Here is a 17,160-nt window from a genome sequence, read left to right as displayed (position 1 = left end):
ACGAGGCAGAGAGCAGGGCACAGAGAGGCTCCGTCTCATGGGGTGCTCGTCTGCATGCAGAGTCTCTCACCTGTCGGTCAGGTCAGAAAGGAGATTGAAGACATGAAATCCCGTGTCCTGGCAAGCTTTTTAGGAATTTAATATTTCACCAGTGCCATAAGCAGGCATCTCTTCTCGCACATCTTCTTGCCTCTCCCTCGTGACTCAAGACCAAGTCCATGACCTGAGTCTCTATACTTCTTCCTACCTACCTCCCCTCACATCTGCTCAGTACAGATCAGCTCAGGGTGGGCTGGAGGACCCCACAATGCAAGGGTAGAGGAGACCTCAGGTGAACACAGGGTGGGCGTTCAGGGAGGCACCGATGGAGGAAGAGGGGAGAACTACAGGTGACCACCATCTACTAATTAGACGGGGCTGAAGGTGGGGGATACGGGGTCAGAGGGCAAGCATTCCCTATGGGCTTGGGACCCAAAAGACCTAGAAGGCTGACCTGATGGTTCTTGCCAGAGGGAAGAGAAGTAGAGACTGCTCGTGACACAGAGGGGCAGCCATGTCCCAGAGAGAGAAGTCCTTTGCTTGCCCTTTCCCCGCATTCTCCCTGACCCAGAGCAAGCAGGCCTGTGGGTTCTGGGGGGAATCGGCCTGTCACCCACTCTTTCTGACTAGCGTTGCCCAACAGGTGAGATCCGAGCAGCCCAGACGGGGCAGAGGGCAGAGGGCCCACCGTCTGTGAACTTAACCTCTCAAAGCCTCGGGGTCCTCACCTGCAGATGGGGATAAGAATTTCTACTTGTCTTAGTTGCTGTGGTTATTCAGTGACATAATTCTGGTCAAGCATTTTGTACAACGCTTGGCATCTAGAGCTCCAGATATGGCCAGAATTATCAGTATTTTCTTAACTTTTCTGGTCTTTCCTCATGAGGACCTCATCGTTCAGCTCTCAGAACAAGTACCCAGGTCTTCTCACTCTGAGGGAGGATGTTCCGCAATGGGGGTGGGGAGGGGCGATGGTCAGACAAACCTGTTGTCATCCCAGCCTGGGCACTTCTCTGGGCCTCAGTTTCTTCATCTGCAACAAGACCTCGATAATGAGAGTACCCCCTTCCAAGACTAAGTGTGAAGAATTAAGTGACGGGATACAGGTGTCGCCCTTACAATAGGGCCCATCTAGAGCGAGCGCTCGATCAAGGTTAGCTCTCATTTCCTCTCATTTCCTCCATGCCGTCATTCTGCTTAAGGCTCCGTAATGCTCAGAGCCCCCCATACTTTTCCTTCCGAGCCCTCATCATAATTAATAATTACCTATTTCTTGTTGTTGTTTAATATTTGCCCCTCCACCCAAGTCTAAACTCCATCAGGGATCAACCAAGTGTTTCTCTTGATTGTGGCCGGATCCCCAGCACCTGGTACAGTGACTGGATACAGAAGGCGTTTAATAAGTATCTGTTGGATGAATAACTGCGTGTATAGATGATAGAATATTAGCGTTGGCGTGGATGATCACCAAGGTCCCTTCCAGCTCTAAGAGTCTCTGACTATTCTCCATTTTTTGACAGCTTTGGAAGAAAAGTATAAAATGAGCCCCAGAGAAGCTGTTTCACCGATCCCCGGGGAAGGCTCAGGATGGTAGCTGCTGACAGACTTCCAAACACTCAAGTTGTGCAGAGATTTACTCTGATTTTTTTTAAACCTGAGAAGGGAGCCTGCTGAATTTCCAGCTTAGGATCGTCCTCTCCTCCCGTGGGGCTGCTGCACCCAGGGCCCTAAACAACAGCTCTGCACTAGGGAGTGGGGACCCCAGCTAGGTGACAGGCCTTCCCATGTCAGTGATGGACAGCCAGCCCTGAGCAACAAAGGCCAAATCTCATCAAGCAACAGGCAACCACAGCAGGGCCTGTCCTTCCCTATTTGTCCTTCAAAGAGAGAAGCCTTCACAAGGACTGGCATGGAACACAGGAGGCTCTGAGGCTTCCCCCGTGTGGCATGACTTCACCCGGCCACAGAAAGTACTTGCCTTGAATGCAGATTCCTGGGCCCCACCCCAGACCTAAAGCAGATGTGCAGTGGGCCTGAGACCATGCATTTTGTAAAAGCTCCCCAGATGTTTCGATGCATACCAAAGTCTGAAAGATGTTATTCTAAATGAAAAGGAAACATCACAATAAGCCCTGCCCCCGCCGGGTCCAGGGTGTGAATGATCAATGACTTCCGCAATTGCCAACACCCTCTTTGTCCAGAGGCGGTTCTAAACCACTGGTTTGCAAGCCTGATGGAATCACCCAGGCAGCTTTAAAATATACTGATGCCAGTGTCTTACCCCTAAATATTCTGATGTAATTCGTATGAGGTGCAACACAGGTTTGGGATTTCATATGGCGATTCCAATATGCAGCAAAGTTTGAGAACTACTGCTCTAACTCAACCCTCACCCCCCAGCTCACCGTGCAGGCTCCAAGCACCATGAGCACCACAGCCTCTGCCCAACGAGACACTTGGCCTGAGCTCCCACGGGCCGAGAAAGGAAGGAACGGGGGGGCCGGTCACACAGCAAGGCCCCGGATACTTCTGGGGCACATGATCTGGTCAGAGCATCTATCCTGAAAGCCCCACGTGTTTACCGCAGTTATAGGTGACTTGCTGAGCGGCACTGTGTCCTCGGTGTGTGAGAGACAACAGAGCACAGCTGTAAAGGTTCCCAGAATCCTCTTTACTAACGGGACCTCAGCTTTTATCTCAGCACCATTTACCAACTCCGCAACCTTCCACACATCGCTCCAAGCCTCACTTTCCTCATCTGTAAAATGGGAATAACATTCCCTGGCGCTTCATCTCCGTTGCCTCACAATGTATGCCCAAGGCGCTTAATACGGCTGCTGTTGCCTAGTAAAGGCTCAGTCCGCTGGAACCACCAACAAAGTATCAAATGGACCAGTTTGTTGCCATCAGATGCTTCACTCTTTTTTCTTCTTTCTTTTTTTTTTCTCTTCACAGGAGCTTGGACCCTTGGTAGCCATTCCGCCGACCTCAGATACGTTCTGCTCCTCTGGGCCCCCCTTCCTCACCACGCTTTGCCAGTTCTTTGCTCTTGAATTTGCCACTTAACTTGTCTGAGACTCAGTTTCCTTCTCTCCAAAGTGGGGGCATCAAAGCACTAACCCCACGTTTATCAAAAAAGCTAGTGAGGGGACCTACGCAGAGCGCCGGCACGAGCGCCCACACGAGGCAGGAGGCGGCTCAACAAAGCAGAGAGACCGGGGTATGTGAGACATAATCCTTTCTCCTCCTTGAACTGAGGCTTGGCAAGAGTGCTCTCTATCTGCTCAGGCAGCCAGTGGGTAGAAAAGACGCCTCCTGAAGGCTCATGGGGAGATGGGAATTCCAAATTTGGAGCCAGGGGGAGAGGCAGCCCCGGCTCCCCTCCAAGCCCCCTGGGGCAATGCTGCAGAATTCTGACTCCAGCTTGGGGCTCCTCTTACCAGCTCCCCATCCTCCTCACTCCATTTAGCTCTAGCAATCCAATTCCCTTTCCTCCACCCGGAAATCGATGTTTAATTAACACATTATTGGAAAAATAAACACAGTCTTCAATGGGACCGCAATGAAGCTACTTGCAGCTCAGCTTGGGGACCTTGGACCCTCCCCTCAGTCAGAAAAATGTTCTTCCCTTCCCTCCCTCTCAACCAAGAGAAGTTCTTCCTTTCTCGGTAGAGTCCTCCAGCCTGCAGAATCCATGTTCTTCCCTCTGTGTATTTCCCTCCTTGGCTCTAGACAGCGAGACCTTCCCATCGCTTCTTACCCTTGACCTGATGACGTGGACACAGAGAGGAGAGGTGGGACTCGGTGTCAGCACACCTATCATTATTCCACGTCACCTTCTTCTGGATGCCCCTAGCCTCCACCTATGAAGCTGCGGATAAGCGCACCTGCCCCCAACCTCTGTGCTCCAGACCAGAACCAGCACTCCTCCAGTGTGGGGTCTGCAGCTGTCTGCCCAGGCTGACTAGGATGGTGAACCCCACGTGTCCCATCAAGCCCTCCGCCTCAAGAGCTGATCTAAAGCCCTCCCCCTTCCTCATCCCCATTTTAGATGTTCTAACTGCTGCCCCCAGCACGAATCCTAGAGTCAGACGCAAGGTCTCTTACTTCTCACTGTCCAATCTTAGGCAAGCTTTTTAACCCCAGCGGTTTCCTTGTCAGAAAAATGAGAATGCCACCTATCTAAAGGAAATGTGACAGAACACCATGCTTTGCTAACAACAGGTGCTAGATGACAGTCCATCCCCCAGACTTTCCCACTGAGGTCCAGACCCTACTGCGGGGGGCCATGGGGAGTGGAGACTCATCAAGAATCAGGGCCATGGAATAAAGCAGAGGTCAATACACTGCAGGTTCTCTGACTTCGGCCAACTTGTCACCATCCCAAACAACCTAAACTCCTTTTTCTGACAAGGTGCCTGAAGCAAGGAAGAAGGTAACAGACACCACAGGGAACATAGTTTCCAAGTGCCATCAAAAAGGCAATCAGCAAGCAGTGCCATTGCAAGGCCAGCACTGGCCTCTCCCTAAGCCTACAGTGCCTCTGACTGGCAGCAACATCTTTAGCATGTCCCAGACTTGAGGATCAGACTCCCCGGGAAGTGGGTCAATGCTCAGAATCAGGTTCCCTGACTTGGGGAACAAGAGGACAGGCCCATAGAAGTGGTGTGACACAGCAGTTAAGACCAAAGGCTTCAGAGCCAGGCCCACTGAGTCTGAATCCTGACCTCGCATTCCTACCTGCAGGACCTTGGGCATATTATTTAACCTCTTTAGGCTTGGCAGTGGGGGATGGGGAGTGTAATACAGAAATGGTAATAGCATCTACCTCATAGGGTAGATAATGTGTGTCAGGGGCTTAGCATAGTATCTGGTACACAGTGAGACCTAAATGTTGGCTAGTGGGAGTGTAGTAAGACTCTTAAAGTTAGTAGTAAGGGTAATGTTGATAGTAAAACTAGTCAAAAGATTCAGGTCTTCAACCTTTAAAAATGCGGACAAGTTGAAGTATCTCTGGGGAAAGGTTCTACTCCCAGTCACTTCCTCCCTAAAACTGGATTTCCCTCTCTTGTATTCCCCTTTCCTCTCTCTACCCATTAACAGAAAGTGGGTGATGCCATCTCAAAGAAAGATGACTATATGTTTTATCATCTAAACCAGGACACTTTTGAGAGTTAATAATTACACCAGGACAAAGGCCTAGATGGGAACTGTCTCTGCAAAGCAGGGCATCTGGTCACCCCATCTCAAGGTCGCACAGAAACAGCTTCACGCCCTGTCTCAAGGTCCAGGCACAAGGTAAGTCTTCCCTGGTTCTCAGAATCCACTTTACTCTGGCCTCCGTTCTCCCACTGCATGGACCCCCTCAACACACACACACAGAGACATACACAGACACACACATACAGAGAGACATACACACACACACACACACACACACACACAGATAAACATACGCACAATTGGCTAGCATATCTAACCCCTATCTAATTCAAGGTCAAGGCCAACCCTAGGGGTGGAGCAGAAGGACTTGGTAAGGGCCCTTTACCCACATTTCATGCTATCATGCTCCCCAGCTAGCCTCTGGACACAGAAATGAAATACACGGAGGCTAATATCTGAACCCATGTCTCCCTTTCTTGAAAAACAAGGGCTAAGCCAGTCTAGGTGAAGCACACAAGTTCCCAGGTCATCAGGATCCAGAGACCAGCTGCTTGGACTTCTGAATGGAGCCCCTGCTGCCTCTAAGAGTAACCTTAATGGACAGGACTATATGGGCTTGAAAACCTGGAGTATGCAACTGCGGTCTCTTCCTCCAGCCCATTCAGAGGTTGACCTTGACCAGCACTCAGTGACTCCAGTGACCTTGGAGTAAAGGCCACCAGTCTTTCTCCAGTATCTGTCTACTCTGCAAAAGTCAAATCTTCTCCCTTTTAAGACACACCTACCCCACCCACCTCACCAAGACCCACTCCTCTGATGGCAGAAGGAGGAGAAATAAGAGGGGTGCTCAGGCAGCCACCAGAACAATACCCTTTGAAAAGGGCACACATCCCACAAGGCAGCATGATGGTGTGGAGAAAGCACTACCCAGGCAGCCAGGAAACCTGGATTCCAGCTTTGTCTCTGGATCAGATCTGGCCTATGGCTTTGGACAAGCCACTTAATCTCTCTACACCTCAGTTTTCTCATCTGCATTTGAGGGCACTAAATGAGATGATGGTTCATCTACCTTTTATCTCCAACAGTGTAACATCGGGATCATGAACTTGGGCTCTAGAAAAGGACAGATCTGTGTTCAGATGCTTGATTTGCAAGTTTACTAGTTTACTTTGGGTAAGTCTAAGCCTCAATCTCCTCTTCTGTTCAAGGCAGATAATAAGAATACACTACAGTGTGCTGTTTGGAGAATTAAATGAGACAATGAATGTTTACTAAAAAAAAAAATCTTGGGGCACCGGGGTGGCTCAGTGGGTTAAAGCCTCTGCCTTTAGCTCAGTTCATGATCCCACGGTCCTGGGATCAAGCCCCGCATCGGGCTCTCTGCTCAGCAGGGAGCCTGCTTCCTCCTCTCTCTGCCTGCTCTCTGCCTACTTGTGATCTCTGTCTGTCAAATAAATAAATAAAATCTTAAAAAAAAAAAAAAGCTTGGTGCAGAACTTGGTAAAAAAAAAAAAATCCTCAAAAATGGAAGCTATATCACAACTATTACTAATGCCGCCGTAATGATAATGACTAATATTACAGGGATCATGAAGGAGGCAGAGTTCCTCTGAGTCAGCCATGGAGACCTTTCTCAGTCAGAAAGTTTCACACTTTCCAACCCCTCCAGCACATCTGGGACTTACAGGGAGGGATAAGACAGCCAGAGGCAAAGTTCAACTTCTCCAGACGACAAGTCCAAGGTGTTAGAGAAAAAAAGAGAACCCCAACATCAAACCCACATGGTTCTTTCCTTCAATCAACAAATATTTGCTGAGCACCAACTATGTGGCTGAAAGTGTCCTAGACACTGGGAACACCGCAATGACCAAAAACAAAGTCCCCGAGCTCCGGGAGCCTGCATTCTGGAGGAGACAAGAACATCTTCACACTTCAATATATAATATAGTATCAGGTAGGGATTGGAATTAAAGGCAGGATAGCAGGCTGGAAAGTGGCCAGCAGTGGGGTCAGAGGGCTACTTAAGAAATCCAGTCCGGATAGTCCTCTCTGAGCAGGTATCATTTGCACAGGAACCTTCAGGAAGATGTTGGGAGCAGGTCCCACACAGAGCCCCTGCAGGAGCCCAGTTCTGCCACCTGTGGCTGGCCCAGCAGCAGGGCCTCACTTAGTCCACAGCAGAGTCAGCCAGGCTAGACCTCAAGGATCAGAGCCGGCTCAGCCATTTCCCCCTGCAGGTGCATATTTGGGGGAGACCAAGTCTGATCACAGTGAGTGGACTATCCTACCAAGCAGGTGTATTTGTAGGAGGCAAGCTTTGGAAGGGACTCTTCTACTTCTGCAAGTCCCCCATCCACACACCAGGGTCATGTAAGGAGAAGGAATCGGGAATCCCAAGAATATTCTCTTCTCGGTGTTTGGCACAAAAATTTGCCCCTGAGGCATCCAACTCCCTATTTCTCCCCTTTCTCTGGCAATGACGTAACCCTTTCTCCCTAACTCCTCAAGGTCAGCCCTGGGAAGGGAGGGGGACGTCAGAAACAGAGGACAATCGGCATTTTGCTCTGAGGATTTTTTTTTTTCTTTCAGGCAAAATGTTTGCCAATTTCATTTATAATTGCATAAAGAGGGACACACCTTTAGCCAAAGGAGACGGAAAATGGCGTCTGGTAGTTAAGGCAGCTGAGCCCTGAGCACTGGAGCACTAGGGCTCGGCTGTTTTCCCGGCCCAGGGCGATCTCAGCTCCTGGAGGGGCTGTAGCCTCCACCAAGGCCCAGCTGCCCAAGGGTGGCCAGGGCCAGGAGGGCAGGGCCGTGCTCCCAGCTCTGCCTGGGGCTCCGGAGGTAGCAGGGGAAACCCTCAATTTCGCCCACCTCTCCCCCTTCAGTCTGCACCCGCCCACCCGTCATCCACGAGCACCCCCGCCCACAGCCTGGCTTAGGGACGTGGGGACCTCACAGCGATGCTTCCGCTGAAGACCCGAGTGGTTTCTCCCCCTCCACCCCCTTCCCAGCTATCCTGAACACTCCATTGCCCTCTGTCTCAACACCCCGGCTTTTTGCCCTCCCCTCCCCAAGGGGAATTCAGCTTCCCATCCCTGGCACCCCCGCACCTCCCCAGAGCCCCGCGCACGGCCACAGCCAACAATCACACTCCGGCGGCGCAGACGGGCAGGCAGCCTCCTGCGTGACCCGCACACATGGTGTTGACCCTCCCATGTGGTCCACCACATGTGAGGTACACCGCTGTTTGACAGAACACAAACACCCCTCCAGCCCCCTCCCAAAAGGCAACACAAAGGCCACCCAGAATTTCAAGACCAGACAACACTGGACATCAGAGCGAGAGCCGGGTACGACAAAGACATCAGCCCATCGTCGCAAGGAACGATGACAACTCCGGGACATTCTGCAGTGCCCTCTGGCTTGACACAGCCCACTGAGCAGAGCCGTGTGTGCTGGTGTGTGAGGGAGAGCATACATATGTGTGGGGGTGGGGGTGGTGTCTGTCTCTACTGTCCAGGCAGCAAATCCCCCCCAAGAGGTAACCCAGTCCAGACTCTGCTTTCCCTGTAACCTTCCTCCAATGTGCCGCAAATGCATATTACACGGATGGTTAAATTGGATCATTATCACTGGGTGCTTATTTGGCAAAAAAAAAAAAAAAATCATTAATGTCATCTACCCCCACTCCAATCCCCTTCTCAAGAAGTCCCCTCCCCCAAAGACTCTCCAACATGCTAATCCCATGAACTGCGACACACCACAGCTTTCGGGAAAGAATAATGGCGAGGAGAAAGAAGAGAGCGGTGTGGGGAGAAGACGCGGATAGCGTTACTGCATTGCCCGTATGAGGATGGGTGGAAAGGAGCCATGGTGGAGGTAGGGGCGGGGAGAGCCACGGAGGGGAATGAAACCAAACGAAATCAAGTCCTTGGTCGTCTGTGTCCGTGCGAGAGTGTGTGTGTGCAAGAGCGTGTGCAAGTACGTGTGTAGATGTGCCGACTTAGCCCTCCTATCAGAAGGCTGCATCCGTGTGGTATGTAGGAAAGGCCATCGCACCACTGTTGTGTTGCAAAAAAAAAAGAAAGAAAGAAAGAAAGAAAAGAAAAAAGAGCCGCAGAGCCATCAGAATCAGAATTTTCTCATGGAGATGGAAAGAGCTAGGGGAAAGGGGGAGGGGGCCACGGGGTAGGGGAGAGCAGTGTGTGGCAACAGAAGGCAGGAGCATGGTAGAACTGGGGGAGGATTGAGGGGGGGACTTGGTGGTGGGGTGGAAAACACTGCACAAGCATCTGAGCCACAAACACACACAATACCCAAACGCCAAGCCCACTGCTCCACCGCTCATCTAAGACTGACAACCCGTCCCCCATCTCCCGCTGCCTCCCTGTGCCCCCAAAGCTAGTGCGGGTGGATTTCTCTATCTCAGTTTTGCAGCAGTGGGCTAATTACAACCAAGCCCCCTTACCAAATTAACCCCTCCCCTCCCGCTCTTTTTCTCTCTAAAAGGCCAATTGAAGAATAATGTGTTTTTAGAGATAATGGATTTTTTTTTTCCCAAGAAGCGAGAGAAAGGGGGATGCAGGACAGAAATTCTGCAAACCGGTGACTTCCGACCTCACCTCCGTCTCCCCTTATGTCCCCATTTGCTGTAGCATCGCATCTACCATTTCCCAACCGTCCCCTTGTCCCCCACCACCCAAAAGAAAAGACCTTCCTACCATGCACATCGACAAACACACCAACCGCCACCCAATCTCAGTAGCCGATCTCAAAACCCCAAGCATCAATTCACCTCGATACATTCTTTCCCTTATATAAGCAGCAAATCATCAACATATTCAGAAGAAACGCAGCATTAAAAAGAAATTAACCAAAAAAAGAGGCCAGACCCCCATCAAACCCCCAATAATTAATAACAGGAAGCTACCAGAGAAGCAAAGAGATCGTAGTCTCTCAAAATCTAGCATCCCTTTGATTTCTGGCCCCCTCGTCTTAAGAAGCAATTTTTTAAATCATTATTTCACTAGAAAGGGCCGGAAAGCTCCAGAAAAGGGCATTCGCACAGTCCGGTCGTTTAAAAAAAAAAAATTAACCCAGCCCTGTTGCTCACTTTAATAGCGAACTTCCAGCGTCCAGCCTTTTCCCCCTCTTCCAGAAGGAAGACTGGCTCGCAGGATGAACCCCAGGCTGCAGAAAACGGGCCAAGAGTCCTTGCTCTCGACTCCCCAACCAAAAAAATTAAAAAAATAAAAAAATAAAAAAAATCAAACAATAGGAATATCTCTGCACAACCAGCACCCGTCTGAAATATCGTTTGCCCCAATATCACATAGGCAGATTAAGCTAGAAGATTTTAAAAAAAAAAAAAAAAAACCAGCCTTGCTATGTTTCTCTCCCCTCTATCCCTCCGCCACGTACCCAGTAGCCCTTAGGTAAACTTGCCCATCATAACCAGCGGGACCATTTTAACTGGAAAGGCGACGCAGAAGCCCTTGAACGATGAAGGAGGCTCTACCCCACAAAAGCAAATTCATAAAGGGCTAGCTCTTCAGGTTCGCCAGACCTAACCTCCAGGTGCCCCCAGATAGACTATCCCGGGGAACAGAGTCACCCAGTGCGCTGGGAGTTCAAATTTCCATTGGAACCTTCATCACAAAGGCAAACGGTCATCTGACCCCTGAAACGACACTGTCCTCCAGGTGTGACAAGGAATGCCCCTCTTACTCCCGGGCCAACCACAGGACCCAGGGCAGAGAAAGAATTAAGAATGTTGAGGAGGATTGGACTGGTAAAAGAAAACTATCTCCCCAAGCGGGAATGACCGGAGGAAGCGGGGAGAGGACAGCTCCTAACCTCCCACTTCTCCTAGGTGGTCTGTGTCTTGCTCTATCCTAGCCTAGTTGTTCAATGATCTCTGACCTTTGCATTTAAAAAAAAAAAAAATTTTTTTTAAGTAATGATCAGGGGAAATGATCTATCTTATTTGGAGCCCAATAAGAGTTAGCAAAAATATAATTTCCTCACTGCATGGTGCTATTTCTACATCCAGACCAAAAGAGAAGGCATTTAATGGAGGGAGGAAGAAATTTATTTATTTATTTATTTTTTAACAAGTAATCACAGGGTAAGTCACCTGCAAAGCAGCCGAGCCCATAGGTTGGTATTACATCACTGGCCTAGGAAGGGATGGGGGTGGGGGGGGAGGACAGATTATTTTTCCCTTGTCATCAGGATGATGTTTCTAAAGCAGTTAAGTTTCATGGTTAAAAAAGAGAGAGGGAAAGAGCCAAAAACTCTGGGTATAACACAATGCTTTGAAAAAAAAAAAATACATCGAACCAGCCTTTAAGGTCACTGAGAGCTTGTAAAACCCACAGTGCTTACACAGAGTGGAAGTTTTCAGGCAAGCCTGCTACTAAATCATTAATATAAACAAATGGAAGGCAGAGAAGGAAGATTCCCTTGTAACAGATCCAAAGAGGAGCGCACACACGCGCGCGCACACACACACACACACACAAACACTCCCTTTTCACCTTCTCTGATTATGCCCACCTTCACAACAAGATAGCAGGAGTCCAACCTGAATCTTCAGACTCAAGAAACACCTCCTCACACCACTTCTAAAAAAAAAAAAAAAAAACTCACACACACACACACACACACACACACACACACCTCAATTCCTCAACAGCTAGGGAAATCCCTGTTTCAATTCAATTTTGTCTTATGATCCTCAAAGTGTCTCTTTTCCTTCTCATTTGAACCAGTCCTTTCCCCAGGAAAAAAAAAAAAAAAATATATATATATATATATATATATATATATATATATATATAAAATTAGAGGGAAAGTAGCTACAAAATGTCAAAAAACTATCTGCCCAAATGAAGTGATGGGCATACATTATTTCAGACTAATAATCCAAACAAATAGGAGAAAGACTTAAAAAACAAAAAAAAATTACATCCTCTGACTTTTCCAACATCTGGAACACGAAGACTCAACTTCCAGGAGCAACTGAAGGAAAAGAAAGGCAGTTGAAAAGCCATTCCCATGGTCAGCCGAGGCTCTCGGATCCAGCATCCAAAAAAAAATCTAGGTTGGTCGCTCCCAACTGAAAACTTCTACCCTCTCAGGAGCAACCTCTTGCCAGAATGAACAAGAACCTTGAGTTGTTTCACACCCTGCCTGCCTGCCTTTCCCCCAAAACCTTACCTTTCCAGTTGAACAGAAGATTTGGGATCTGTTTGTTTGTTTGATGTTTAGTCAACTGACTTTGCTGGGTATGTTTCCTCTTTGGGAAGGTTCAAATTCCAGAATCTTTCTCTCTCCTTTTCCTTTTCTCTCTCTCTGGGAGGGAGTGGCGGGGAAGAAGGGAGGGGGGGGTGTCGGAGGTGTGAAAAGCAGGTCCGCGGCGGCTCGAGAGACGCTGGCAGCTCCGAGAGAGGGGAGGACACGCTCGCCTCTCCCTCTCGGGAGTTGCATGCAAGAGGCGATGTGTAGGGCTGAGCTCGGAGCCTGAGACTGCCGGGGAGCCCAGGAATTTCACGCACTCCAGAGCCGGCCCCTCCCTCTCCCACACAGACCCCGGCATTTAAAGAGACAGCCAGGCTGCCTGGCTCAGGGCTTCACCTCTTCCCTGTTTTGCAAACAGCTGTGAAGATATCGTCAGGGAGGAAAACTGGTGCAGCCCCCTGTGACTAAGGGGCAGTGTCGGGAGCGCAGTCCTCTTCCGACCCCAGCCTGAGGAAGGTTCTTTACCAGAACCGGGGCGGGCACTGAAATAAAGACAAAATTCTCATTTATAGCTTCAGCAGACTAAGCCACATGCTGAAGATACATGTGTCTCACGGCAGCCAGGAAGTGGAGAAGAGCCTGGCCTAGAAGTGTGCCTCAGTTTCTCTAAGTAGCCACTTCTTGTGAAATCAGGGCAATCCTTGAGCATCTGGTAGAGGCTAGGGCTGTAACTAGGGCACAAAGTCATTCTTTCAACCAGCATTTTAAACGCTTGCTTAGGATGAGTGAGGCCCAGTGCATAGGACAAGGGCTGGGGACATGAAAATGAAGGTTGACAAACTGGGCTTGCCATCGAAGGGCAGTTACCTACAAAGGCAGGTGGAGGCATCACCAGCCCTATCCACAGGGGCTTCGGGCTAAGAGAGACAGAGGCAGGGTTCTAGTGCTGTGCTGGGTCAGGGGGACGGCTCCCTTCTGTGGCTTGCACCCTGAGCTCAGGGCCTGCATATTTCCATTGCACCTCCAAACCCTTCCAAATTCATTGCCCATATTCCTGAACCGGTCCGTGTCTGTGGAAACATTTCCCCATTCGAGCCTAAACAAGAGATGACAGTCGGTGGCACCAAACACAAGGTTTTGTTCAGCATCAGGCCCTGGTGCCTCGCCAGGGAAATAAGCCCCACCCCCTTTCTTCTCCAACCTCCCCGTCCGAAGGGCTCCATGGCACATCCTTCCTCTGGCCAGTGCCAATGGCAGGAATATCCCTGAACAACTGTTGAGCATGTACCCATGCACTCACAGGGGTCAGCTCCTTCGGTCCACGGACACGGCTGCTCTTTGACCGTGGTCTGTCTTACAGTTGAGGAAAGCAAAGCTTTAGGGAGGCTATCCAAGATTACACAGCCAGAAATAACCAGAATAAACTTGAACTCTGACTCCAGAGCCTGCCTGCTCAGCCACAGTGCTCCCTCACCTCCCTTCTATGGAAGGTAGTTCTTAAGTTTCTGCTCGTTCCTGGATATTCTTCTAGCCATCGCAGCACTGACCCAACCCAGGAAACTTGGATACCATGTGCCCCAAGCATTGTGCTAACTGGAAACAAGATGAGTAAGACAAGTTCCCTGCCCCCAAGGAGCCCACGCTGTATTGGTGGAAGACAAAGTCTGTTCCTATAAAGCAAAGGAACAACAGTTGTAAAGCAACGTAAGGGATGCTGTACGGGACTGTCAAGAAGTAAGTGATGAATTCTGACTTGGAAATGGGGGATATTAAGGTAAGCGTGGTGGGCTAAATTGGCATGTGGGCTGGACTTGAGCACACATGTGCAAACCAGCATTCCTCGCCGCCTTTCCAGTCTGTTTTATTTTTTAGATCATAGTCTTATTTTTTTATGTGTCTTTGGGTCCCCCATCTTCAAACACCACTATGGTACTCGGCACCCAATAGGAATATAAACACATACTTTAGTGGATTCATGTCATGCATAACACATCACCTTCTGCCAGTTGATGCCAGACCTGAACAGGCCTTGCCAGCTGATGGGTATCTTCTTTACCCGGCCTTTCTTGAAGTCCGTGTACCTTATTTGTTCTCAGAAAGCAGAAGGGAAATTCAAAGAACACAATGCATGGGGTGGGGCAAGCTGTCTGGAGCTCCAGGGGGAAGAAGCATATAAAGAAACTACCATGATCCAGGAGGATGTTGGGAACAACTAACTGCACACTCACTTTGGGAAGCAGCAGGAGGAGACTTAAGGGACCCACAGGGAAGTGAGGGCACAAGCCCAAAGGAAAAGCCTGACGGCTCATGGCCCTGAGATGTCCCATCAGACTCTTTCCGCAAACACCAGCCTCAGAAAGTCATCCTCTAGAGAAGTCTACTGCACATCTACAGGACAACGAGAGGTTAGTACACGTACCTGGATTCCAACCCCAACTTAGCCACCTACGTTCCATAGGAACTTAAATAGTTTTCTTTTCCCTCTCCCTGTCTTATCATCTTCCCCTACAAAACTGAGAGAACACCTGTACTTAGCTTCATAGAACTGCTGTGAGAATTAATGATAAAATAACTCACAGAACACCCACCCCACAGAAGAGCCAAACAAGTATCTGCTATTTCGACCCAAAGGTCTGCCTTTGCCCCTGCATGGGATTATTAACTTTGGACTGCCCCCTATGGTTAGCATTCTCTTATTTCATCATTTCACTTTTAATATGTTAACTCTGAATATCACTGTAGTTACTCTCATTTACTTGCTTGTAGCCTTTTCCTTTCTAACCTTGTGTACTTTGAATATATTTGTTAGTATCATTTCATTTCATTTAGTAGTTTCTTGGGCTTAAGTGTTATTTACCTTTCAATTACTCTGGTGTACTCTTTTAGTCTGCCTTTTATCATGAAATCTCTAGGCTCATTTTGTTCATTCCTCCACAGCATTTTAGCTGCCTACACTTGGCTCATTTTCAGTGATCCAGCATCCCCCCGTTAGCTCCAGATTTATGAGGACGGATATGTACAAAAGAGCAGAGAAAGACAACATCAAAGACAATAAGCCTTGCAGACATGTAATACAACCATAAGCATAAAACAGTATCAAGTGTTTGCCTAAATGATGGTGCTATGTCAGCAATGGTACTGATTATTTTGAAAGGGAGGACTCAGGGGGTGCCTCGGTGGCTCAGTGGGTTAAAGCCTCTGCCTTCGGCACAGGTCATGATCCCAGTGTCCTAGGATCGAGCCCCACATCGGGCTCTCTGGTCAGAGGGGAGCTTGCTTCCTCCTCTCTCTCTGCCTGCCTTTCTGCCTACTTGTGATCTCTGTCAAATAAATAAATAAAAATCCTTAAAAAAAAAAAAAGAAAGAAAGAAAGGGAGGGAGGACTCAGTAGGGACAACTGAAGCCCTCTGAGATGGTCTTTCTCTGCTCACACCTCTCACCGCAAGTCATAAATTCACAATCAAAAGCCATTAGGTTAGAAGGTCTCCTGGTGGGAAGGAAGCCTATATTCCTTTCCCTGGCCTCTGTGGCTTCTGCCTTTACTCAGTTCAGAGGGAGAACAAAATGAGACAGGGACTGTTTCAGCTTTTCTCAAATGTTTCGGACTGGCACTTACAGGATGGTGCAAGGAAAAATTTCATTGCCAATCAAAAGAACGTGTTGTCTGTGGCATCCTCAAAAAAAATCAGGTCAATGTAATGATGATAATAACCGTAATAAAATCACTGCTACCACAAGTTACCCTGCTGGCCCTCTACTTGGTAGCCTTGAGGTTAAGATCCCAATGCTTCACCGAGAGGACATCTGCATTCAAATCCCAGGTCTGTCATTTGCTGGCTAGGAGACCTTGGCCAAGTTACTAACATTCCAAGCCTCAGTTTTCTCATCTGTAAAATGGGAATCATACCATACTCAACCATTTCCCATGATAATTATATCAAAAGCCCATCTATAATAGTAAATGGCACATGGAAAGTCCACAACAAAGAGTACCAGTTATCACTACCAGAGTGGAATTTTAAATATTTAATATCTGAAATACTACAAGCAACAACCAATCAGCCTGGACACTGGTCGGAAGCAACTGGTTTGACTCTACCAGGGCAAACCAACTATCAGTCCTGATCCTTAGTATTATTACTACCTGCCAGACACGAAAGCAAGCACTTGGCATGTGCTAATGCATTATCTCATTTAATCTTCCACAGTAAGTTGGCTTTATGTTATTTATTGAAATATATGCAATTGCATATCTGGGGGGTGGTGTGGGTAGAGGGAGAAAGAATCCTAAGTAGACTCCACACTCAACATGGAGCCCAACACAGGGCCCAGTCTCACGACCCTGGTGAGATCATGACTTGAGCTGAAATCAAGAGTCAGATGCTTAACCAACTGAGCCACCCAGGAACCCCTATGCAAAATTGTATATTTATTTTATATATATATAATATATATATTTTATATATATATATATATATATATATATATATATATATATCCATAAAATCAGGGTTATAGATAGACCTAACACATAAATTCCTGGTGCCCTAATGATTCTTGTATATGAATTTCAGGGATTTGCTTTGGCTGGGAGTATTAAAACTTCATTATATAGCTTCTTTCTTTTACTTACAGATTCTTTCAATAATCTTTGGAATAATGATAATGGTCAACAGTCTCAGTTTCTTCATCCATTAAATGGGTACACATACT

At 48.3% G+C, this 17,160-nt stretch overlaps 1 protein-coding gene and 1 pseudogene across 23 annotated transcripts in view; one reads left to right on the top strand and one right to left on the bottom strand.

The window, feature by feature from the left end:
• The window catches only part of NRXN3 (neurexin 3), a 1,586,092-nt gene extending 1,573,366 nt beyond the window's left edge, over nucleotides 1-12,726 (bottom strand). For 22 of the 23 annotated variants that reach the window (XM_044230674.1, XM_044230680.1, XM_044230666.1 and 19 more), the window contains exon 1: nucleotides 12,427-12,726. The gene's annotated coding sequence lies outside the window, so the exon portion shown is untranslated. Of the gene's footprint in view, nucleotides 1-10,318; nucleotides 10,878-12,426 lie in introns of those variants that run through there. The other variant, XM_044230667.1, reaches the window with a different exon arrangement.
• Nucleotides 5,243-17,160, top strand: part of LOC122894471 — a 112,095-nt pseudogene continuing 100,177 nt past the window's right edge.

Source organism: Neovison vison, chromosome 13 (assembly GCF_020171115.1).
Source record: "Neovison vison isolate M4711 chromosome 13, ASM_NN_V1, whole genome shotgun sequence".
Lineage (NCBI taxonomy): Eukaryota > Metazoa > Chordata > Mammalia > Carnivora > Mustelidae > Neogale > Neogale vison.
The sequence above is the reverse complement of the archived record's forward strand: the minus strand, read 5'-3'. Positions and strand labels throughout refer to the sequence as shown.